At 38.4% G+C, this 25,012-nt stretch overlaps 1 protein-coding gene across 5 annotated transcripts in view; it reads left to right on the top strand.

Moving 5' to 3' along the window:
* The window catches only part of LOC126368411 (CUGBP Elav-like family member 1), a 506,900-nt gene that overhangs the window by 4,237 nt on the left and 477,651 nt on the right, over positions 1–25,012 (top strand). For 3 of the 5 annotated variants that reach the window (XM_050012397.1, XM_050012393.1, XM_050012388.1), the window contains exon 2: positions 21,637–21,669. The exons of the other annotated variants lie outside the window; for them this stretch is intronic. The gene's annotated coding sequence lies outside the window, so the exon portion shown is untranslated. The remainder of the gene's footprint in view (positions 1–21,636; positions 21,670–25,012) is intronic. 5 annotated transcript variants of the gene reach the window in all.

Here is a 25,012-nt window from a genome sequence, read left to right as displayed (position 1 = left end):
AGGCATGACTCATGTAACGACCACTTACTTACATCAGTATTGTAATAACCGGGACCAACGGCTTAACGTGACATGTGTGGCTTAGTGTGATATTATGTGTTATATAAATGAGTATAAACTACATTTTAAAATAACTTTTTACTGCCCAGGCGTTACTTACAGAATAACCGCTGTGTTTATTTTGAAAACGAAAGCACGTGGTGAGACGTATGAGGATCAGAGCCAAACAACTATTTTTTTCACTCAACAACAAAATATGTTACTAAAAATAATATGTTTTCATTTTTATGTTTTGTGCAAAACAACATTAGCAATGTTCTGATTAGCTGATTTTTTTTTACTTTTGTAACGAGACAGTACTGAAGAATATCAGATACCTATCTTTATCATCTTCCTAGCGTTAATCTTACCTAACCTAAGATTTGACAGGTCCGGTTTTTTACAGAAGCTATCCGGACACGAATGTTGGGAACTAGGTACTTAATATAAATTTATTTATGATCCAAACAAGAATTCAAACTTATAAAGCTTAACACCGTTTCTTCAGTTATTCTTCTTCTATCGTGGTGAATTATTACCAACTTCACCAGGGTTATTATTGAACCAGTTCACTCCAGTCTCCAGTTATTAATTTATGGAGTGCAAAATTGCAAGTTTCGGAAGGCACGTTAAGCCGTTGGTCCCGGCAGCATTAGCAGTCGTTAATAACCATCAAACCGCACAGGGCCCGCGTGGTGGTTTAAGGCCCGATCTCCCTATCCATCCATAGGGAAGGCCCGTGCCCCAGCAGTGGGGACGTTAATGGGCTGATGATGATGGTGCAAAATTATAGGTGTGTAATTTGAAATTTTTATCTCGTCAAATTCTGGATAGGCGTAACCGTGTTACAGATAACTAAGAGTACCTCAACATTTACGCCGAAGATGTTTGCGTCTATTTTACTATTGGGCCTGTGCCCAGTAATATATATATCTTTAAGTATAAATATTTAAGCTATTTATTCCATTGTAAGAACTCAACCAAATTTATAAATAGAACCTCAGACCTAGAAGGTCTTACATTGACCAAATTGGAGATGTCCTTAGAAAAGTTTTAGTACGATCTACTCTGAATCGACGTGTGTGTATGAAGCGATTGATGAATGTGGCGGAAGCAAGAGAAGTGTGTCCGGATCGAAGCAAATGGAATTCCATATTCTCTGCTTACTCCGATGGGAAATATGCATGCGTTTATTTATAACCCTGTGGTCTATGTAACGCACACAGAAACGCAGCGGACCTAAAAGAAATAAATTTTGGATACTTAAGCATGTTGCACACAGAAGCAGCATAGAGGGCGTGCCAGGCTGGAATATTTTTTTAACTTTCAAGTTTGCATGTACGCGTTTACACAAAAACTCGCCTCGTCCGCGGCGTATGTGGCTCGTTTTCATACAAACTCCTGGGGGGTTAAAAAGGCCACATGGAAGCTCTCTCTCTCTCTCTCTCTCTCTCTCTCTCTCCTTGGCATTTATTATTCCCATCTGATGGTGGGGTCTGCCTTCTTCGTAATTCTCTTCCACTTCGCTCTATCGGACGTGCCAAAAAAGCAATATTTCAATTTGACATTTGCGCATATAAAAGTCAGTGCGCAATGCACACAAATGTCAAATAGCAATATTGCTATTTAAGATGAATTACTTTTTAACCCCCCTGTTCATTGGCGAAGGTCGTCTTACCGCATATGTGAGTATATGCATATACATATATGGAAGCAACAGGCTTAAAACAAATATATTTTGGATATTTTTTTGTAGCAGGATGGGAGAATTTTGTAATGTTCAAGTTTGTATTGACGCGTTTACACAGAATTTCGCTTCGGCATACAAACATCCGCTCTACCTCGTGAAGCTCGCTTTACCGCCTCTGTGGGTGAAGGGCTTTAACACATTATATTTAGAAGCTCCACACCAAAAGAAATAAATTTTGGATATTTTTAACAGATTATAATTTGGAAGTTATTTTTGAAGTTCCTGTCGAGAGTTGTCGAATGTTCTGGTAGATGTTTGTTCGTCTGTCGTTTGTTAGTCGGTTAGTTAAATGGCTAATAATTAGTTGTTAAGAGATGTTTCCTTTGAATATCTATAATTGTATTTTAAAACTTAAGATTATAAACATTTAAGATTCTTAAGATTTTAAAGTATATTTGATTTGATTCTAGTGGGGAGTTTTTTGACGGGACATATTGAATTGCATCAGATGGCATTAACTACTTGGCCGGGTCTGACTACAAATCTGTGTTGAGAAGATATTAAATTAAAGTTTGAAAACTAAAATCCTATGGCAAAATCACGCTCTAAGAAATATGAAACAAGAAAATATTGTCCTCTATTCTCTAAAATTCTTCCGAATAGTGATGTTTAACAGATAACCGTGGTCGCATGCCGTGTTAAGCAAACTTTTAAGACATATTGGTATTCGAGCAGTCACAACTGAGCAGTTAGAACGGCCTCCGTGGTCCAGCGACTTGAGCGTTGGGCTCACGATCCAAAAAACCCGGGTTCAAATCCCAGTGGGGACATATCACAAAAATCACTTTGTGATCCCTAGTTTGGTTAGGACATTACAGGCTGATCACCTGGTTGTCCGAAAGTAAGATGATCCGTGTTTCGGAAGGCACGTTAAGCCGTTGGTCCCCGTTACTATTTACTGATGTAAGTAAGTAGCCGTTACATGAGCCATGTCAGGGGACTTTGGCGGCTCAATCATAACCCTGACACCAGGGTTGCTGATGCTGGTATTCTACTTCACAACCCATACGATAAGAAGAAGAATGCTATCAACGCGGATTGATGGCGTACGCCTATTGGTTCAAGCCCTCGATATAATTCGCGGTTGCTGTTCCGGTTGCGATAGATCGCATAATATAAAATCAGGGGCCTTTAGCAACTCATAAACAACGCTGATACATTGGACGGTAAAGTAAATAGTCGACTTTACAAACAATACGACCATACGTAATACATAACATAAACAGCCTATATACGTCACACTGCTAGGCACAGACATCCCCTCAATCAACCGGAGAAGGTATGGAGGATTCTCCACCACACTGCTCCACTGCGGGTTGGTGGAGGTGTTTGGGCTAGTAGACCGAGACCAACGCCTTAGACAATGTTGAAGCCGGACCTCCAGATCGTGAGCCCAACGCTCTAACCACTAGACCTTGGAGGCTGTTACGACCGGAATAATAGTAATAAAATAATTGTAAAAGGTATCAATTTGACCAATTTACGCATTGGATGTTAAACACAATATATTATTATCAATTGGTACAAACAAAGTAAGTATGTAATATTAAATACGAGTAACACGCATCCGAACCCACCTCATATCTGCGGCTGTGTTGCGGTTCAAATACTTAATCAAACTGGAAACCACTGAAAATTAAAACAGAATTATATACAGGATGTTAACGACGTCGTAACGAAATCTTTGAGGGATGATTCAAACCATGATTCTGGGTTTATATCAAGTGGAATTTTCTGTCACAAAGTATGGAAATGAAAATAATTAAAAGAAACACCAACATTTTCAAGAATTTTGCAACGGAAAAATCCATTTGATATTAACTCAGAATCATGGTCTGAATCTTCCACCTGAGTAGTTGGTACGATGTCACTAACAGCCTCCGTGGTCCAGTGGTTGAGAGTTGGGCTCATGATCCCGAGGCCCCGGGTTGGAATCCCGGTAGGGACATATCAAAAAAGTCACCTAGTTTGGTTAGGACATTACAGGCTGATCACCTGATTGTCCGAAAGTAAGACGATCCGTGATTCGGAAATCACGTTAAGCCGTTAGTCCCGGTTACTACTTACTGATGTAATTATATAGACGTTACATGAGCCATGTCAGGAGCCTTTGGCGGCTCAGTAATAACCCTGACACCAGGGTTGGTATTCCACCTCACAACCCACACGATAAGAACTAGACTTACAGCCCAAACGGCCAGATTAATTACAAACAAGCATGCATAAATTGGCCTTCTATCGACTTGATCAGATATTTGACTCAGATGGCACTCAACGCATCGTAGGACAAATGGTGTCCAGAATCGCCGGTCACTCGTATTTGGTGCACAATCATTGCTGTTTTTATTAGTGTGTTTATGTCAACTCATAATCTGTTGGTCAATTTAAAAACATTCAAAGTGCCTGGAAACCACGGAATAGAAGAAAGAGGTAAGAAGGGCCAAGTAAGCGCGAAATGCCCGCCATACAAATAGTTCATACTTCAACTTTGCAGTCCGCAAACTTTACGACTCACGGAGCTCCGCGATAGTACATTAAAAAGTCGTCTTGTGCATTATAAATGCAGGGCAAACAATCAAACATATCGACTATCATGCAACGAGATCTCTCTGTTTCACAGGAGAGCTAAAAACATTAGTATGAACGGCTATTTATCAAAAAAATACTTTTGAATGCAGCATCTGACGAAAGGTAAAGATAAAATTGCATGCTATTAAATAAAATAAACATTGCCGGTAAATTGGCTATGGAATTTGAGAAACAGTAGAGCTACCATGGTTATAATATTTGCAAGAGTAGTAGTAAAAGAGAGTGGGGTTGAACCGGCAACAGCGGTTTTCATACAAAGTGCGCGTTAGGGCCTTTTCATCCTTTTTCTTCCATTCCGTGTTGGGAACAGTAATTTAATTTTACTATTGTAGTTAAGTAATTATAGCCCGGGGCGATGATTTGATGAGTTATGCGGAAAACTCACAGCTTGCCAGATCGGTAACACGTTACATTCAAGAACTCAAAGGAGAATGGGCAAAATTGTATCGGAATTTAGGTTTGTGTTTCGATAGGTCTTGTCACATTGATGACATCGACAGTGATAAATATATATGGGGCACGTAAGGTTACAATGTCAATCCTATATATTTTTTATCAATGTTACTATCGATTGTCATAATCGTTTGCAACCTCGGTGACCCCCCACCCAGGATTTTGCGGAAGTTGTTGTTCATCCACGTTCTTGTCGGTGTTACATTTTCCATTTTTGAATATCTATCAGAGGCCGTTTCTTTGACTTCCTTGTAAGACACGACGTTCTTCTTTGTTTGCTCAATAATATTAATGGTGATGATGTTTATCTATAATTAAACATTATAAAAACACATACGTACATAAACTCATGCCTATTTCCCACCGGAGTCAGCAGTGACTATGAATTTCCATTTGCTTCGAGCCTGACACACTTCTCTTACTCAAGTAGATTGTACTAATCCTTTTCTAAGGACATCTCCAGTTTGGTCAATATGCGTCCATTCAAGTCTTCGTCTGCCATAAAACTTTAATTTAAATACACTTATCTAAAACATTTTGTCATCGTTCGGTGGGGATGTGGATTAGACCACTTTACCCATTATCTTTTAACAAAATAACATGTATTTTTTTAATTAAGCGATCCAAAAGACAGCTATGTCCGGCATATTGTAGGGTTTATCGCTTTGCCCAATCTCCTGTAATATACGAGTGACTATTATTAAATTTAGTATGTTAGCTGTAGACACTTGTGGAGTTACAACTGAGGAGAGTCACAATTAATGATGCCTACTTGTCTACTCGTGAGAACATTGTTTTTAATGTTTCAGACTAATAAGTGTTTTTAATTTATGAACACCTTACCTCAGCTAATATTTACATTACAAATAAATTAGTCGGTGATTTAGGTCAGGTTATTCTGAAATTCTTAGTTCTTGTCGTAATGTTACTCGCGATTTCTTTGGCCTGAAATCTCTTTCAACCCTCTATGGGATCATCATCTCCCTAGCGTTATCACGTTTTCACGGGGTCCGCTTACCTAATCTGAAGATTTGGCAGGTCCGGTTTTTTACAGAAGCGACTGCATGTCTGACGTTCCAACTCGTGAAGGGAAAACAAGTCTAATATAGGTCAGGTCCACCCCATTTATGGGACCAAGTTCTAAAAAAGCAATTTAGTACTTGTCTACATTACGAATTCAAGTTACCTGCAAAATTTAAACATTTTACTCCCTTGCCAGCATTTTAGCTGGCCACCACTAACCTTAGCTAAGTTGCAAACGATAATGACATTCGGCACTGACAGTGCTAAAAATATATGGGATTGACTAGTTACCTAACGTGGATACCATACATTTTTATCCTTTCATGTATAATATATTATGGTACTTTGGCACGATCACTGTCAATAAATTGTCATAATAATTTTCAACTTTAAAGGCTCCCCTGAAATGTCAATCCTATAATAGCAAATTATACATCAATTTATCAGATTATTTTTTTATCGACTTAAAAAGAAGGAACTCAAATGGAATTGGGCCGGACATGTTTGTCGCATGCACCCTGAGCGGTGGGCACGGATCGTCACGCATTGGGTGCCTCATGACGGATACAGGCGTCGTGGCAGACCTCGAAAGAGATGGCGTGACGACTTGGACGCTTGCCGGAGGGACTGGCCGGAATACGCACAGGACCGCGAAAAATGGAAAGAGGAAGGGGAGGCCTTTGCCCAGCAGTGGGATCTTGTAGGCTAGATTAGATTAGATTAGATTAGAAAAAGAAGGAGATTTTAGTAATTCTCCTTTAAAAGTAAAGGTCGTAACTTTCCTACGAGATGCAAACCCAAAAGTGCCTTTCTTTTTTGAGTACGATGCAATTGACATCATGACGTCACTGATATCATTGCAGGTTAATGCTTGTAACAACACACGGTACACCACACAATAAATCTCGGACTTTACATCTAATTGAGACAATACAGGATTGAAATAATTTCCTAAATGCATTCTCATGAAATTGTGGTAAGTACTCGCTTTGGATCGCCTCCAAAACAATTAGTGCTCTGTAGTGTTGCCAGCCGAAATTGAGAGGAACAGGCTGAAATGCTGTTAGTTCTGCCTAGTTCAACATTTAACACTTGATTATTTGGTTGGGGATCCGAGGAATGATAATGAGGTTTTAGTGAAGAAGGAACGTTGCAGCAAAACGGATTTTGAACGGGATTGCGAAAGATGTTAACGTTGTTAGGGAAGCTTTCAATTCGTGCTTGTTACGCAGAGTATTAGGTAGACTTCTAAGAGATTCTCATCATAGTTTTAAGCTTGTAAGGCCGAGATTTCCAGACAAAATAGTTATAATGAGGTTTGGATTTTAAAAGAACATTCGATCTTACGACTTTAAATCATTCATATTTGATGTCGCAAATATTCTCTAAATAATTTTGGTTTATCTGTGTGGCGTTATCCGTAAGCATTTTGTTTTTTTTTTTTTGGTCAAATGAAAAGGAAGATGAAATAGATCGGTAGATAACTAATAGGTCCCAAGATTAAGCAGCATCATTAAATGTTTTCATAACACAATATAGATGACAGTTTAAAGCCCTGCATTAAGTTTGTGTGGGGATAAATGAATGGAGTTTTGTAACTTGGCAACACGCCTGCTTCTATGATTGCGTAGGGACTCTACGGGGGGAGCAGTATTTGATGATCAGTAGAAAATTGACGAAATATTTCTACGCTAGACTCATTATCCTGCTTTTCATGTTCGCTAACCTAACCTGAATATTTGATAGGTCCGGCTTTTTTAAGCGACTGCCTGTTGGACCTTCCAACCCGTGAATGGAAAACCAGCTCATTACTGGTTAGGTCACATACCAAATAATTAAGTTAAATAATATCCCGATTGAAAATGTAAAGAACTTTAAGTATCTAGGCAGCATAATAACGAATGACTCAAGATGTACTTTAGACGTTAAAACCAGAATAGCAATGGCAAAACAAGCTTTCCATAACAAAGGGTGCATATTCAAGGCTAGGATTGCCAAATCTATCAGAAAAAGATGTGTCAAAACCTTCGTATGGAGTATAGCCCTCTATGGATGTGAAACTTGGACACTGACACAGAAGGACAGAGAGAGACTCGAGGCCTTTGAAATGTGGTGTTGGAGGAGGATGGAAAGAATAAGTTGGACAGAAAGGGTTACAAATGAGGAAGTGCTAGTAAGAGTAAGGGAAAAGAGACAAATACTGAGAATTATTGAGGACAGAAGAGGCAAGATGATTGGACACCTAATAAGACACGACGAATTCATTAAAAACATCATAGAAGGAAAGCTAGAAGGAAAGAGAGGAAGGGGAAGACCAAGAAGAGCTTACATGGAACAGATTAAAGAAAAGGTTAACGTCGTGTCTTATAGGGAAGTCAAGGAATTGGCCTTTGATAGACTGGAATGGAAAATGCTACACCGACAAGAGCGTGGCTCTTAAATTGATGATGATGATGGGTTTCCTCACGATGTTTTCCTTTACCGCTGATCACGTGATAATCATTTATGATCCAAACATGAATTCGAAAACAAATTCGACAGTTCGCTTACCTAACCTGAAGATTTCACAGGTCCGGTTTTTTATGCGACTGCCTGTTGGGCCTTCCAACCCGTGAATGGAAAACCAGCTCATTACTGGTTAGGTCACATACCTTCGAAAATGTATTTCGGGGATGTGGGTTTCCTCACGATGTTTTCCTTTACCGCTGATCACGTGATATTGCGAATTTGAATCCAGCACAGGCCTAGAGACCTCAAAGTAAGACGCAAGCATTCTACCAACTGGGCTACCACGGTTACGCTAGACTAAGATAGAATCAAACATATAGAAGACGACGTATTCCATAGTACCTATTATGAACCATCAATGACCCATGGTCTCTGTCCGTAAAAGGGTTAACAATATAACACCACATAACATAAGCTCACAACTATATTCCAATTTTGGTAGTCAGATGTACAACCATCGCATCGCATGAACTGTTATCTACGCCTCACAAATCTTTCTATTAGACCAACGTGAAAGGTAGTAGCCGTATCGCCGTCTATAAAACTCAATACAATTATGTTAGTGATAAATTAATAACTCATTAGTGCAAGTCCAGTACCGGGGTTAGAACCGGCGTTCCCTGTTTGAAAAGCAAGCCAGCACGTAAATTTCTATTATGTATCCACTCTCTTTCAAACATGAAAGTAGCCTTACTTCAAACCAATAAGATTCAATACCAACCAAGCAAATAATTACACATTTTAAGGTCAGACGCACCCTGTATGTGTGAGTGCACTGGCCTGTAACCAATCTATTCACAGCTTCGATATTAATTAGCGCACTTTGCATTATTGTGGTTATCTACGCATGTCGGCGGTATGAGCAGTTATTATTTATATCGCACTTTAATATTATTAGATAGAATATGAGATATAATAGTATAGTGTAAGCTCTTCTAGGTGTATGAAAGTATAAGGCGAACGTCGTGTCGTATAAGGAAGTGAAGGAACTGGCCTTTGATAGACAAGATTGGAGAATGCTACAGCGTGGCTCTTAAATTAGTGATGATATTGTGTTACGGTGTGAATACTTCCTAGTGTTCCTGGCAATAACTCTTCGGCAACAAAACGCATCAACGTCGTGCGTAAACTTCAAGAAAATAAAACGCAACAAAATGTCAACGTTTTACGAACCATGTCGGTGCGTGCATCAAGAAAATCCATACTTGATTCAGTGTTGTTTTCGATTATGTAATTGTTTTATGATAATTATGATTAGTATGTCATCGCCGGTGAAGGAAAACATCGTGAGGAAACCCACATTCCCTAGAAACGCTTTGTTGGAGGTATGCGACTTAACCTGTATTGGCCTGGTTTTCCCTCCGCGGGTTGGAAGGTCAGGCAGGCAGTCGCTTCTGTAAATAGAAGTAATTTCAAAAATCCGTTACAACAATCTAAATCTTACACGTCAATCGTTTTGAATACAGAATACGTTCGATATTCAGTTACACTTACACGCTTTCAAGTTAACAAAGCAATTTGATATCCTTACGATATACTTATATTGTTGTGCTTTTCTGTATATGTTGTCCTTATCTCTGTATTTAATGTCCATTGTGCTTAATTATTTTATCTATCTATCTATACATATTATTTTTGGTCGCATAAAAACTACTATTGTCGAACTATCGATAAGATCGACACCTTGAAAACCATAATATATATAGTATCGATACTATCGAAAACTTAGATAGATAAATATTACCGTCACTAATCGTTGTCTGATTATTGCAAGGAGTATTGATACTGGCTTTTCCATAGACAACAGTAACAGAAACACAATCGCCGTTTCAAATCAGACTAAGACCTTTTACTATTATTGGCTGCACTGTACCTGTGTCACAAACCACCTATATAGCTGTGGGTGAATTACTGGAGACAGTACAGTACACCATCAATAGACTGCGATCGATAACAGACGGTCAATTGTTGATGAGGTCGTCAGTTACTTGGATACGGGGTGGACACAAAACTCGTATTGACCGATTGGTCAGCTAACGGAGTTTATTCACTTGCCAGTAAAACGCTGCGTTCTAGCTGATAGACATAATGCTATGAAGCATTTGCAATTTGTCATAACTTGCATACCAAATGGTATGATATAAGTGTGATTCTTTGTATTATTTACAGTTTGTGTTATCGAATTTTATTTGCGGAGTAAACTTTGGTTAAAACACCAATCCTCCAATTTATGACTAATTTATAACTGATTTGTGTTTTTTTTTTTTTTGGGTTGATGAAGCTAGTATTCCACCTCACAATTCACACGATAAGAAGGAGAAGATCCAATTTATTCTATTACTTTTAGGCCGGTCACGTCTGTCGGATGCCTAACGACCTGTGGGCTAAGATCACCACAGAATGGTCTCCGAGTAGAAACAGACGCAGGTGTGGCAGACTGAGGCGGTGATGGCGTGACGACTTAGATGCTTTCCTGGAAGGCTGGCCGGAGGAAGCACTTGAGAGTGAATCCTGGAAGAAATGGAGGGAGGCCTTTGACCAACATTGACTTTTAGGCATATATTTTATGTTATTATCATTCCTATATAATGCCACAGTGTATCTATTGCTTCACTCACGGGAACTTACCTACTTTAAAATTTACCGGTCTGACCTAACCTGAAGGAGATCAGCGCGTAAGGATTGCTTCATGATGTTTTTCTTGACCGTTATACGAATTCAAAAACAAATTCGGATTCATGGTTTAGAACTGGATTCGAACCCGTTTCCTTACGATATATCCTCAACTGAGATTTCACCCCCGCCACATTTAATTCTTGATAAGAAATTAATTAAGTATAATGAACATGAATAGGTTATCCACATGATTCGTAGAAATTGCCTAATTACCAAGAAAGTTTATATTAACGTTGGAAGTCAATTTCAAGTAAAAAGTCAAACTTAATTAATTGCTACAACACTCTCAGAATATAATTAAGTATTACGTGTCAATCATGATCGCACACAATTAAATGCCTTTTTCAGAAGCATTTATATTATGTCCAGAAACAAAATGTTTGAATCTTGATTATCATACAGTTTATTGCATCTTTGATGAACTGAAAAGAAATAGAACTGGAAATGTTCTATCATTTCCAGCTGCTTATCTACTGGGACATGTAAAACCGACAGAGGAATTTTATCTTATCTACAATGATAGATTCATTATAATTACAGGCGCCGTGGTCTAGTGGTTGAGCGTTGTGCTCACGGTCCAGAGATTCCGGGTCCGAATCCCCTTGGGGACATATCACAAAATTCACTTTGTGATAGGGATCACTTCGTGATAGGGATGTCCTAGTTTGCCTAGGACATTACATTCTGATCACCATACGCTAGTAAGATGATCCGTACTTCATAAGGCACGTTAAGCCGTTGGTCCCGGTTACTGCTTACTGATGTAAGTATGTAGTCGTTATATGAGTCATGTCAGGGACCTTTGGTGGCTCAATAATAATCCTGATTCCCGAGTTGATGAGTTTGGTAATCAATCTCATAATCCACATGATAGAATAAGACTCACTTTACGGTTTATCATAATCCATCTTGGAAGTTGCTGATAAAAGTGGCTGAAAAATTGTCTTCTGTGACCAGTGGCTCGGTATGCCTCATAAGAAACTACAGTCGTCAGTTTATGAGTGAGGCAACGCGCTGACGAGCCACATTTCCCATAAACAAATATTTTAAACTACTTTGACGAATCCACAAGCATTTTGAAGCCGTTTTAAACTCCGCGCTGCGTAGGTTATTGTAAAAGGTCTCTTACACCACTTACGCCTATATTGATTTATTGCCGCGTGCTATTTCTACAACTGTATATTTATTGGGTATAGTAATTGTACAGGGGTTTTAATAATTTAAATACGGCTTGGATACTTACCATCCTTCTTCGTACTAAACCTATTATTATGTGTGTAGAAACTATTTTTAGGGATTTAAGTGTTAATAAAGTTTCTATGTTCTTCTGGGAGCAAATTAAAAATAGAACACGACCAAATTCTTGTGTTCCAGGGCTTATATTATCGCTCTATCGGAAGACCTCCCGCCTGGAAGCAATCTAGCGAGGCCGTCATGGAAGTCCTTAAATAGGCTCCGGACACAGGTTGGCCGCTGCAAGGATAATCTCTGCAGGTGGGGATACCTGGATGATGGTTGCGATGAGAGCGAGTATGAAGTATCATCACAAACTATGGCTCACCTTTTGGGCTGTCCTAAGTACCCTAACAACTGGACTATTAAAGACCTTCACGAAACCACTGACAATGCCGTAACTGTGGCCAACTATTATATATTGGTCAGCAAAAGTATAGAATCGATCGCCGTCGACTCGCAAAGAAGAAGCTTTTTTTTACCTTTGATGGGTTTTCTCTTGGTCCCAGACTTGCCCGAAGGCAATGACGAAGCCTAAGATGGAGCGAGCTCGCCCAGAACTAGCCTTGAAAGCACCCGGGTTATAATAATATGCATTCGGAAATACAGAAGACCGCAGAGAATTCCACTGCTTAGAATTCCTCCTTGTAAAAAAAAGTGGTACATCAATTCTGATCGTTGAGAAATATACGATGTCAAAATCTCAGTGTTCGTCTTTTCATAAAGTTAATACTATATTTACGAACAAAATAGAACTCATTTGAAAGATAAAATAATTATACTTATGTATATACGATAACGTTGTGGCGTCTGAATTTCATACTGTTTCATATTCAATTCAGCATCAAAAGATAACAATTTAAGAATATTCTGTCAAAGAACATAAATTTGAATTTTAGGCCAGGAGTAAGTATTTTCAATTTTTTTTCATCACCGTACTTTACGTACTGAAGGACTCAAGAGAGACAGAGAGAGGGAGATATAGATTAAAAAGGTGTCTAAAAACAACTTTTTGAATAACTTTCAAACACCATACACACACGTAAAGCTGGCAAGGATTAGGTGTCTATATCTCTATAAAGATGTGATGCTATGTAGCCCAACTGCATAACGTCCTCCAAAGCACAGACCATCTTACTTTCAGACAATCGGGTAATCAACCTGCAAAGTTCTAACCAAACTAAGGATCACAAAGTGATTTTTGTGACACAGAAGCCTTATTTTTTTATATCCTGACGAATAAATTCTGATGTTTCATCTCCAAGCCCATCGCCATCATAATCTGAGATTTAGATCACGTCTTGACGACCCCTCTGTAGCGAGGCTAATATTTTTTCGTATCAATTTCTTTGGAAAGTGTATTAAAATTATGGAGTGAGTTAACTGGGTTTCTGATAAGGAGAAGACCATTTTGTTTGCAAAATATATACTTACGAATGTTGGAATATAATATTATTTACTAGTCAATCTCAGGTCAGTCACATCATTACTTACCATAAAGCACAAAAACGTACAGTATCCATTCAGGGGAAGAAAAAGTGTGAAAAAAGAAGTCCAAGCAGACGAAATTGCGGACGGAAGACCATTCTTCTTGTCTTGGGTTGGGTTGTGAGGTAGATTACCAACCTCATCAACCATGGTGTCAGGGTTACTATTGAGCCGCCAAAGGCCCCTGACATGACTCAAATTCATGTAACGACTACGTACTTACATCAGTAAGTAGTAACCGGGACAAACGGCTTAACGTGCCTAATAGAAGACCATTACGAATAATTAATATACTTACAGCGTGTTAGTGACATCATAACAAATACTGAGGGAGATGATTCAGACCATGATTCTGAGTTGATAATAATGATGAAATGTGTGATAGGTGATGAGTCCCAACATAATGGTCCATCTTGTTAGAAAGTTCACAACTCCTGCTCTTCAAAGTCTGGAAACATAAAGAACTGAATGCTTTTAACTGTTCTCAACGCAGAAGGAAAAAGCAATAAAAGAAATATTGTTTCTTAAAAAAAATCTCTCTCAAATCTTCTCTTTAAGTCGCCTCTTACAGTATTATTTATTCATGAACAATTTGCGATCCAATCAGGTCAGATACAGAGCTTTCACAATGTCCCAACATGATTTGACTTTGATAAAATTCGATTAGAAACTTTTCAGGAACGTTTTTTGCATTTTTATGAAGCTACAATTTATTTCGAGCCGGGTTTTAAGTGATTTTTGACGGGAAATATCCTTGTTTTTAAAGATATAAAATAATGTATAACTCTCTTGAGGCCGAGATTTCCAGACACAATAGTTTAAAAAAGGGGTTTGGATTTTAAAAGAACGTTCGGTCTTACGACTTTAAATAATATGTAACTGTTATTGTATGGATATAAGTATACACTATATGGATATAAGTAAGTGAACAAATAATCAAAATATTGAATTCTATTTATTTTATGTATGCTTAGTTTTTGAATGGTGATAAAGATGAAAAAAGGGCTTTTTTCGTACTAATGTATTTTAGTGTGATTTAAGTACAATAAAGAGTTTATGTATTTGTAAAAAAAAACTACTTATTAAAGAGAAGTAGAGAGAGATTCCTTTTGAGTCTTTGAAGTTGAACTTTTATTATTATATCTGGTTAAAATGATCATGATGACGTTATTTATAAGCGACCTTAGTATAGAAAATACATAGATAGCACACAAAGTGACTAAAGATTCCAGAATTTTTTTATCGTACTTTAAGTCTACCTTTTTAATTAAAAGAGTTTGTCATATAACTATTAAAACTTTTTATAATTCTATTTCACATACTGGCCACCTACGTCAATTTTCAAATAGTTAAAATTTTCTGACAACCATCATTATATTCTCCTAGTTGTAGTGAGAGAAATGGCCGAGCAATGTGACTAAAATTTTAGTTAATATTTTGTGTTGTGTGTTTTTTATATATTTTATGTAGTCTTTTTTCGATTTAGATTTTTCTTTGATTTTGTACGAAATTTTTAGTGTCGCGAAACGTTTCGTTCCTATGATCAAGTAATCCGTGACTTCATCCTGTCCTATCATTTGGAATTATCGTAAATATTCTCTATTGTGAAGGTAAGAGAAAACATTTTTATAATACTTATACTATTTTTCTCCTTAAAAATAAAACATTTTTAGGAACCCTTCCCACGGCGTGGGCGACTTCCTTCAATCGATTTCATAAAAAAATGCATTCCCATTTTTGTATGCCTACCTAATTTTAATATTTCTCTCAACATTCGGTTCGGATTCGGTTCATTCGGTTTCGGTTCGGTTCGGTTTCATTCGGTTTGTTAAAATAAGTTGATACAATTTTATCATTCTAAAGTTTTCATCAAAATCTGAGCGAAAAGTGACATCTGTCATAAGTCATGGGGCAAGGGTTGGTTGTTTTTGTATTCATATATATATATTATATGTACACAAGACAAACAAGTTACCGTTCGTTTGTGGTCTAGACTGGAGGCTAGTCTTCACTAACGAGTCATTGTCTATGAGCTTTATTGCTCGTCGCTTCACGGCACACGGAGTCGAGAGCGCCCAACTGAGAGCTGGCAGAGCCTTGCCAAAGGAGACACCAATACTCCATACAAGAACGAACCTGTGCTGTGTATAGATCGAGCAACTCCCGTTTTCTATTTACGTATTAACGGCCACCGTGGTCCAGTGGTTGAGCGTTGGTCTCACGATCCCGATGGGGACATATCCCAAAAATCACTTTGTGATCCCTAGTTTGGTTAGGACATTACAGGCTGATAACCTGATTGTCCGAAAATAATACGACCCGTGTTTCGGAAGACACGTCAAGCCGTTGGTACCGGTTACTATTTACTGATGTAAGTACCTAGTCGTTACATGAGACATGTCAGGGGTCTTTGGCGGCTCAATAATGACCCTGATACCAGGGTTGTTGGGGTGGGTAATCCACCTCACAACCCACACGATAGAAGAAGAAGATTTACGATTACGCAAAAGAGGTCAATACCCTCTTCCCATAATTTAATAGTTCACAAATTATAAAGACATTTTTTTACGATAAATCTGAACGTGTTCTATGGTTATATTGGCTCCCATTCCAGCACAGAATAACGTAGAAGTTATTGCCTTGAATTTAAAAACCTTGATGCCAAAATACCGTCGGTTTTACGGTGAAATATTCCACAAAATTACACTTTCGCTTAAAAATACTATCTTCTGAGCACTTTACCGCAAGTTTGCCAGGTATATTTACATAAAGAAACCGACACATGTTAGATATTCCAGGATTTCTGAAAATTTATGTTAATACGCTAATGCTTCATAGTACTTATGTACATGTAAGTACGCATTTATCTTGCTATTTAAAACTGTACAAAATTAATAATGTTGGTTATATATGAAGGCGAACGTCGTGTCTTATCAGGAAGTGAAGGAATTGGTCTTTGATAGACAAGATTGGAGAATGCTACTGCTGATGATGAATGTAGGCAAAATATTTTAAAAGCCGTGATAACTCAGTTCGACGACCACATGATTCTCACTGTAAGGTCCAACCGATGATTTTCGAATTTGTTTTCTAATTTATGTTGGCATCACATGATTATCACTTGCTCAGAGGTGGAAGAAAACATTACGAGGAAACCCACATTTCCGAGAAATTCATTTATAAGGTACCTGTGCAACAAAATCTTGAATTCAGTTGGTTTTCCCTCACATGTCGGAACGCCAAGTCAGGCAATCGCATCTGTAAAAAACCGGAACTGTCAAATTTTCAAGTTAAGTAATCGGACCCTGTGCAAACGGGATAACACTAGGAAGATGATGAATATAAGCAAATGGACTGTGTTACTCCCATGTACGACACGTCAACAGCTAAAATTATCTCTATACCATAACATCCCACATAATATGCATACTTAAATAATAAATTCACAAATTGGCCAAACTAAGAGGCTTATGACGCAATAATTCTTGAGTTCACCCTTGATATACAGTGCTTATAAGTGAGGCTCTATATAAAACAGAGCTTCGATAAGTTGCTAGTCACATTTTGCAGTTTATGTAAAATACTATTCTGTATTTCGTCAAACATCAATTGGTTGGCTCGCCTATCACGTTGGTCTAACATAGCTCGGTATGTGTGGGTACTAGTTCATCTTGCGACGGATGTACTTCTGACTACCGTAATTGTAACATTGTAGTGAGTTTATGTTATGTTTATATTGTAATCAATGAGTGTTAACTATATTTTATTAAAATCTGGCTAACCTCGAGCTACACAATTCTCTAAAATTTTGTGGCTTATTCGATTAGGTATCGTTTTTACTATTACATACATACATAAACTCACGCCCGTAATCCCTAATGGGGTGGGCAGAGCCACAAGTAATCAAAGACAACTTGCAGCCACTGTACTTTACTTTTTTTACTATTATAATCTCCATTTCTCCGAAAAGACTACCAGACGACCTTCTCGCAAATGGGTTGTCAGGTCAATGACCGACCTAATCAACTCTGGTGTCAGGGTTACTACTGAGCCGCCAAAGGCCTGACATGGTTCATGTAACGACTACATACTTAAGCAAATAGTTACTTTGGTCTAACCCTAAGCTTGGTGAAGTATGGGCACATAGTTCATTAATGATAGTACCTCTGACTAGACCAATGCAGAATATAGCCGTGAACTTATAATCTTTCAACTATGAATGCAAAGTTTCAACGTATAAGTCTCATCGGGGTTTTAATCGGCTTACGTTTTCGAAGCAACCACTCGAAATTCTATTATAACTAACCACCTATGCGAATATTATGGAAAACTTATTAATAGCAGACTTTATGAAATAAAATAAATCATACCTAATTGGCGCAGTCAAGAGGCATGATGCGCGCCGGGAAACAATTCCTGCGGATTCTCATGGAACTGAATAACAAGGCATACAAGTGACACGTTAAGCTGGGTCCCGGCTTTTAGCCGGAAAAAACCTCCATTACTCCATCCTCCCGTTGATTGAGGGGAGGCCTGTGCCCAGCAGTGGGACGTATATAGGCAGTTTATATTATGTAAAACACGGTTCTGTTTTCTCGAACAATCAATCAGTTGGCTCACCTAGCACGTTGGTCTAACTGAAAACTCTGTGAGGTGTGGGTACTTAGATCTTACGATAACTTACCCTTTTGGGATGTAGTCGTGATCTTATGTTATTTGTTTGACTAATATACGCAACAAATACTATCTACGTAGATAGACGTCGTCCCTTTATTGGTTGAAGTCATTGACTTACCATTACCGTAGATACAGTTTGATACAAAAATGCGGCGATAACTTGGCGCTTGTTTAGTTATACATTCGTACACAGCGGTATATACATTCAATAAAATCGTGTCAAATTAAGAAAGTACGCATCTTCGCGTGGTGCTACGTAACGCGGTCGGGTTATACTGCGACTTGGATTGACCTGAAGTACTTGTTTTAGTGTAACTAAAATAATAATTTTGGTGGAATTTACTGCGACAATGAAAATGTTTATAAGTACTATGATTACATGCACAATGTTATTACCTATTAGAAATGATGTTACATCCTTCTTTATTCGCTTTGACCTTCTATTATTGCAAGTTTTTAACACGCACTTCCCCGTGTTGCCAGTTCGGAGCCTAATCGCGCACTGAGGTAAAGTGCTGTCAACGTCGCTGTATAAACAGTACTGTGCGTCCGACTTTTTGAGCGCTGATGTTCAATCAACGGTAGTAGTAAATCCTCGATATAATTCGCGCGGCGCACGGCGCGGTTGCTATGCCGCGAGGGCAGGTGACCAAAGTAGAATAGACCACTCACAAATACTAGCTAGACCTGTATAGAGGTACGTCAACGTCAAAAGGCTGTACAGTAAACATTAGTCCCGGCTGTAACGTGCGCTATGAATGAGCACAATCGCAGTAATTAACTACTAGCTGCAGAGAACTTGTGTGAATGGGTGTATATACGTGATGTTAGTGACACCGTAACGAAAAATATTTTCAGAAAATTGTTCGGTGTTGATATCAAAAAGAATTTCCTGTCGATCATTTACAAAAGAGATACGAAATATTGAAATGAAAGTAAAAATTAAAACGATTTTGTAATTTAGTAAACATACCACCACCACCAGGTCAGACTCAAAACACTTAAGTGTTGAGTGTACGTATGTTTCTGATTATTTGACAAATTGTATTATATTGTAAGTTTGGCAATTTATTTTAAAAAAATAAAGGAGTGTTTACTTATTAATAACGAGTTTACTGAATTATAACCAAAAGTAGCTACACTTATTAATAGAGCCGTTTTCAACTAGTCAAATCGGATATTTTTTACTAACACGAAATTACTACAAAATTTGTATGGGAAAACAATCTGTGATGTCATAGAAAAACGTGACAAAATGTCGCACTTTTTTTTACATTTTTCTTTATTACAATTCATAAATAATTTAAATAGAAAAAGAAAATGTTTTTGGCACCTTTAGACCCGCCTTTATTTAGTAATCAGAATTTCATAATTTACCTTTGAACTAGGAAACTACCCAATTTACCTACAAATCCATATTCAGGTCATGTAACTTTCAGTGTTTTTTAGGGTTCCATGCCTCGAAAGAAAAAACGGAATCTTTGTCGGATCACTATAAATTTTCACTATCAAGCTTTATCAAGACCCTTTTTCTCGGAAACGCACGGACATATCAACTTACAAATGACATTGAATACAATACAATAGACTGAAATTAAAAGGACAACTCTCGATTCGTTAAATAGAACTGAAAATTCTGCTGTTGATGACTTGAAAATTCGGAGAATAATACCTCTTTGCCGCGATAGATGAAGCTGAAATACTGACACTAGCATGCGGTAATCATTCTGTGTAAGCGGTTGTAGGGTTGGTGTTATACTGGTGAGAGGAGCGGATAGCGATAGCGGTAATACGTTCTTCGTCTTATATCGTGTGGGTTGCGAGTGTGCCAAAGGCCCCTGACATGGCACATGGCCCATGTAACGATTACTCACTTACATCAGTAAGCATTAACCGGGACCAACGGCTTAACGTGCCTTCCGAAGCACGAATCATCTTACGTTCGGACAATCAGGTGATCAGCCCGTGATGTCCTAACCAAACTAGGAATCACAAAGTGATTTTTGTGATACGTCCCCACCGAGACTCAAACCCGGGTCCTCCGGATAGTGAGAACGCTCAACCACTGGACCAGTAATACGTTATAATAACATAACAAATACTGTAAACACAGGAAATACAAAACAAAAAGGAAATATTTAAGAGTGAAATAGGCGGCTTTGTTGCTAAGTAGCAGTAGGTTACTAATTGTGACGGCTCAAAAGTGTTTTTTGAGGTAAACCTGGCTAAGCCGCTGGTAGGGATACATATTCTCTTATCGCGCCTGCGCTATAAAATACCTATTTTAAAAACTTAAACCCGACTTTGTCAAAATCGAGCTCTCAAAAGTATAAAACAAAAAAAAATCTCTGAAATTCGTCCGAATAACGATTTTTAGGAGACACGGCTATCTCCTCGTCGTATTCCATAGTATGCAAATTCTTAAGTCAAATTGGCGTAGGACCATAGCGGCCACGTACATAATCTCGAGTTGAAACACATTCAGTATTATTGGAACGTTTAAACTTTTGGTCTGGTCGAAGGCCTTTCCGGGGCCTTAGCCAAGTTGCAAACGATTACGACGACCCTCGACAGTGACAGTGATAACAATGTATGGGATTGAAATAATAGCGCGTAGGCTTAAAAAATAAGTTTTGCTTCACCGCGTTGGGTAATAAACTAGTCCAAAATATACTCGCTGCGTGTGTTTGCACCCACGCCCGAAGAATCGTTGAAATGTGGCGCCGACCGCATCAGCTTAACTCAACTTTTCTCGTTACCAGAGGGTGAAAACACCTTAGTCTTGGGTTTTATTCATCATTAGGTTTAAGGGAGCGTCTGTCATCATTCTTTGCGATATTAATGAACCGTTGATTGCGAGATATGTATCTGCAACCGACGGGCAATTTGCGTATCCTCAGTTGGAGTTTTGGGAAGTTACAGAAGCGATTAGTGGTCAGTTTCTCGATGCAAATAAAGAATTAAATACGGAAAGTCAGTAAATAAAAATCTAAATATTATTGAAATGACATTACTAAAATTATATATGGGTAGGGATAATTAATAGGTAATTACGTATTATTCGAGATTTTACTTAAAACACACACAAGAAGTACGCACAGGAGATCGATAAATAAAAAGAGAAAGGGAGGCCTTTGACCAGCAGTGGGGTCTTGTAAACTAAGTATAGATTATATATTTTTTCTTTCAATCCTTTTCAGGTCTTCAAAATTTCGGCAAGCTGGCGCACATAAGTAAGTCTTTACGCATTATACTACGAGTATGTTAATATATTTTACAGGGTGTTAGTGACATCGCAACGAAAACTTGGTCTGTATGCTCAGTATTCGTTACGGTGTCACTAAAACACATACGCACTTGTATGGCTACCTGTACTTACTTGTACGGGGTGTAAGTGATAAAGAAACGAATACTGAGAGGAGTGACTCAGCTCATTATTCTGACTTAATATCAAGTAGAATTTTCCATCGCAAAAGTACAGAATTTAAATAAATAAAAAAAACCCATGAATATCAGAAGCATGGTCTGAAACATCCCTCTCAGTATTCGTTATGATGTCACTAACACCTGTTTACAGATCATTAAATAATCTTTGAAGTTCAAGTGACAGTATTCTAAAATTGATTAAACGTCGTTACTGTATTCTTGTGATATCAAACACCTTTTTTTTAACAAACAAACCGTAATAATTAAACACAGCGTCACATTTGTGAACAGTATAACAAACTTTAAATTATGGGGCTAATTCAATTCAAATATACTCTATTGCACCAAAAAATTAAATAGAATAGAATATAAATTGTTTATTATAAAATAACGAAAACAAAATAATAACATCCCTCGAGTTTTTCTCAAAACAATTAAGCACAACAAAGCGAAAAAGGATGTTCGTCGAAATAATCTAAATAAAGTGGTGGTGGACGTTTTGACACAAAAAGGCCTCACTCAGCACAAGTCGCTGCTGTTATGTGGACCCTGCTGGGTGAGACAAAATCAAAGTGACTTCGCTGTAATACATGGCAATTGGCGGTCTTTTCGCTATCCTTTCGATCCAAAAGGACTACTTCCCAAAAGGACCACTGTCCCAAATCGTTTACTTTCCAAAACGGCAACTCCCAAAATGACCACAATACAAATATAAGGTGAGGATAATATACAATAGTGCCTACAATTCAAATAAATACATAAAAATTAATAAATGCATAATACGTGACTGTACGTATGTTCATGACTATGAACATATCAATATCATGTACCCACTTTCGAACCCTGTCACACTATCATATTTGACATTTAATGAGACTTACGGTTTAATTTGTTAAAAAAGTTAATGTGACAAAGTGTTAATATGTTTACATATCCGTACTCCTGACAGTACATACATAACACCTATACATTATAGTACGCATGGTTATCTGACTTAAAAAACTAATAAATATAAGTTGTCTCAGTACTTGCTTTTTACACAGTGGAATAGCGTTTGCGCAATCTAGAACCTTCGCAACAATCGAAATGAGACTTGTTCCTGCTTTTTCCTTCCAAACATTGATTCGAAAACTTGGTGCTAGCAACAAGAAATTTGCAATCAGCGATGTGCTTGTCCCAATAATGTTCCCAAAGTGGGAATGTTCCTGTTTTAAAAACCCTTTAACACGTTCAGTGCCATAAAGGACACCATGTGTCTGACAGCATACTTTCCCCTGACGCTTCACTAATAAATCGAGAATTATCCAAAAATCGTTGAGGAGTTTTTTCGCAAATATTGTCAGGAAATGACTCAAAAATTACGGGCGCCTTACAGAAACGACGATTTACTTATTATTTTCCGAGATGTCATATGGCAGACACCAATGTCCGTCGCGGCCTGCGCGAACGTCCAACCGTATGTTCTTGCGCCGACGCCGAGCGGACAACGCTGTCGGTCCCCCTGATATACTATTTACAAGTAGTTAAAATAAAATAAGTAATGTTTTATTATCTATTTAACAGAGTAAAGACCAAAAAATAATGTCTAACTAACTATAACCTCATACTATTGAACGATATAAAATACTTTCTTTATGTACCTACAACATTTTTGAAAACATCTTCTTGAAATGTCCATAAATTCTAAGTCACTTAGTTTTTTTTTTGTGCCAAGGGGTCAGATTGTACCGTGAGGCCACGCGAGTCACTTGCCGTAGTAAAAACAGTCGAAACGCTGGCCGACGGCTGCCTAGAGGCTTTCGAAGAGATCGTGGGCATGCGGACACACCGTGGCCGACGCGGCCTCCTGGACCCGACATACTGGCAGTCACATGGTGTCCGCTGCGGCTCACTGGACTAAACATGGTTTCTAGTATAGCATTCAACGTGTTAATAGCAAGGACACTAGCTTCGTTTTTGTTTTATATTCCTATGTGCCTGAAAGCTAGGCAATGAAGCACTTTACACAACTTCTGCGCCTTTTACTGCCGGGAATGTTCTCAGAGTGGGAATTTTCCCGGAAACGGCACATAACTGTTTGCAATCCACTAGATGAACACCTGATTTATCCAGTCGTGAAGACAAAGGCTGAAATACTTTGCGAGACACTTGAAATCACTGCAGTTCCCAGATTGTAAGGTTTGAGACGGCAGTAGATTTGGCTGGTAAAGAATTCCAACTCTATGTACGAGTACAGTCATGAGCAATATAATGTACCCACTTTAGGACTGTGTCGCACTAACATATTTGACATTTAGTGAGACTTACAGTTCAATTTGTCAAAAAAGTTAATGTGACATGGTACCAAAGTGTATACATATTAATGCTCGTGACCGTACAGTACCTAAGTGCTCGTATAATATAAGCTCGGGGTTTTATACTATGCAGCTATTTAACTTAGGTATTGTTATATAGAAAAGAATCGATGACGTAATATCGACTGATACATCAATATGGGGCGGAAAGGTTCTAGAATGGCGACCACGCGTCGGACGACGCTCAGTGGGTAGGCCCGCTACAAGGTGGACCGACGATCTGGTGAAGGTCGCGGTAAGCCGCTGGATGCGGGCAGCGCAGGACCGATCGTCGTGGAGATCCTTGGAGGAGGCCTATGCCCAGCAGTGGGCGTCGTACGGCTGATGATGACGTCAATATCCTAATAAGGTTGGTACTGCTAACCAGGATTGATGAGGTTGGTACTCCACCTCACAACCCACACGATAGAAGATCGACAGTGATTAAAATGATGGCATTGACATACATTTTATCACTTATTGTTTATTGACATAATTATTTGCATTTTGGCTAGGGCCCCTACACTGATCCCTTATCACCATACGATGCATCATATCCATGTTAGGAATTGCTATTTAAAGTGGTTGCAAGTTGTATTTTCATTTGTTCTGCCCGTCACATTGGTGATGAAAGACAGAATACAAGATGGTATAATAGGTTTTTTTTTCTGTAGCCTAATTAATGTCCCACTGCTGGACAAAGGTCTCGCCCTTCTCTTTCCAACCCTCCCTGTCTTAGGCATCGTTCTGCCAAGTGTGCCGGAAGGCGTCCAGCTCGTTTCTCCACCGTCATCATGGTCTGCCTCGACGTCGACGA

Source organism: Pectinophora gossypiella, chromosome 7, assembly GCF_024362695.1.
Source record: "Pectinophora gossypiella chromosome 7, ilPecGoss1.1, whole genome shotgun sequence".
Taxonomy (NCBI): Eukaryota; Metazoa; Arthropoda; class Insecta; order Lepidoptera; family Gelechiidae; genus Pectinophora; species Pectinophora gossypiella.
Note: the sequence above shows the minus strand (reverse complement) of the source record. Positions and strands in the feature narration are given on the sequence as shown.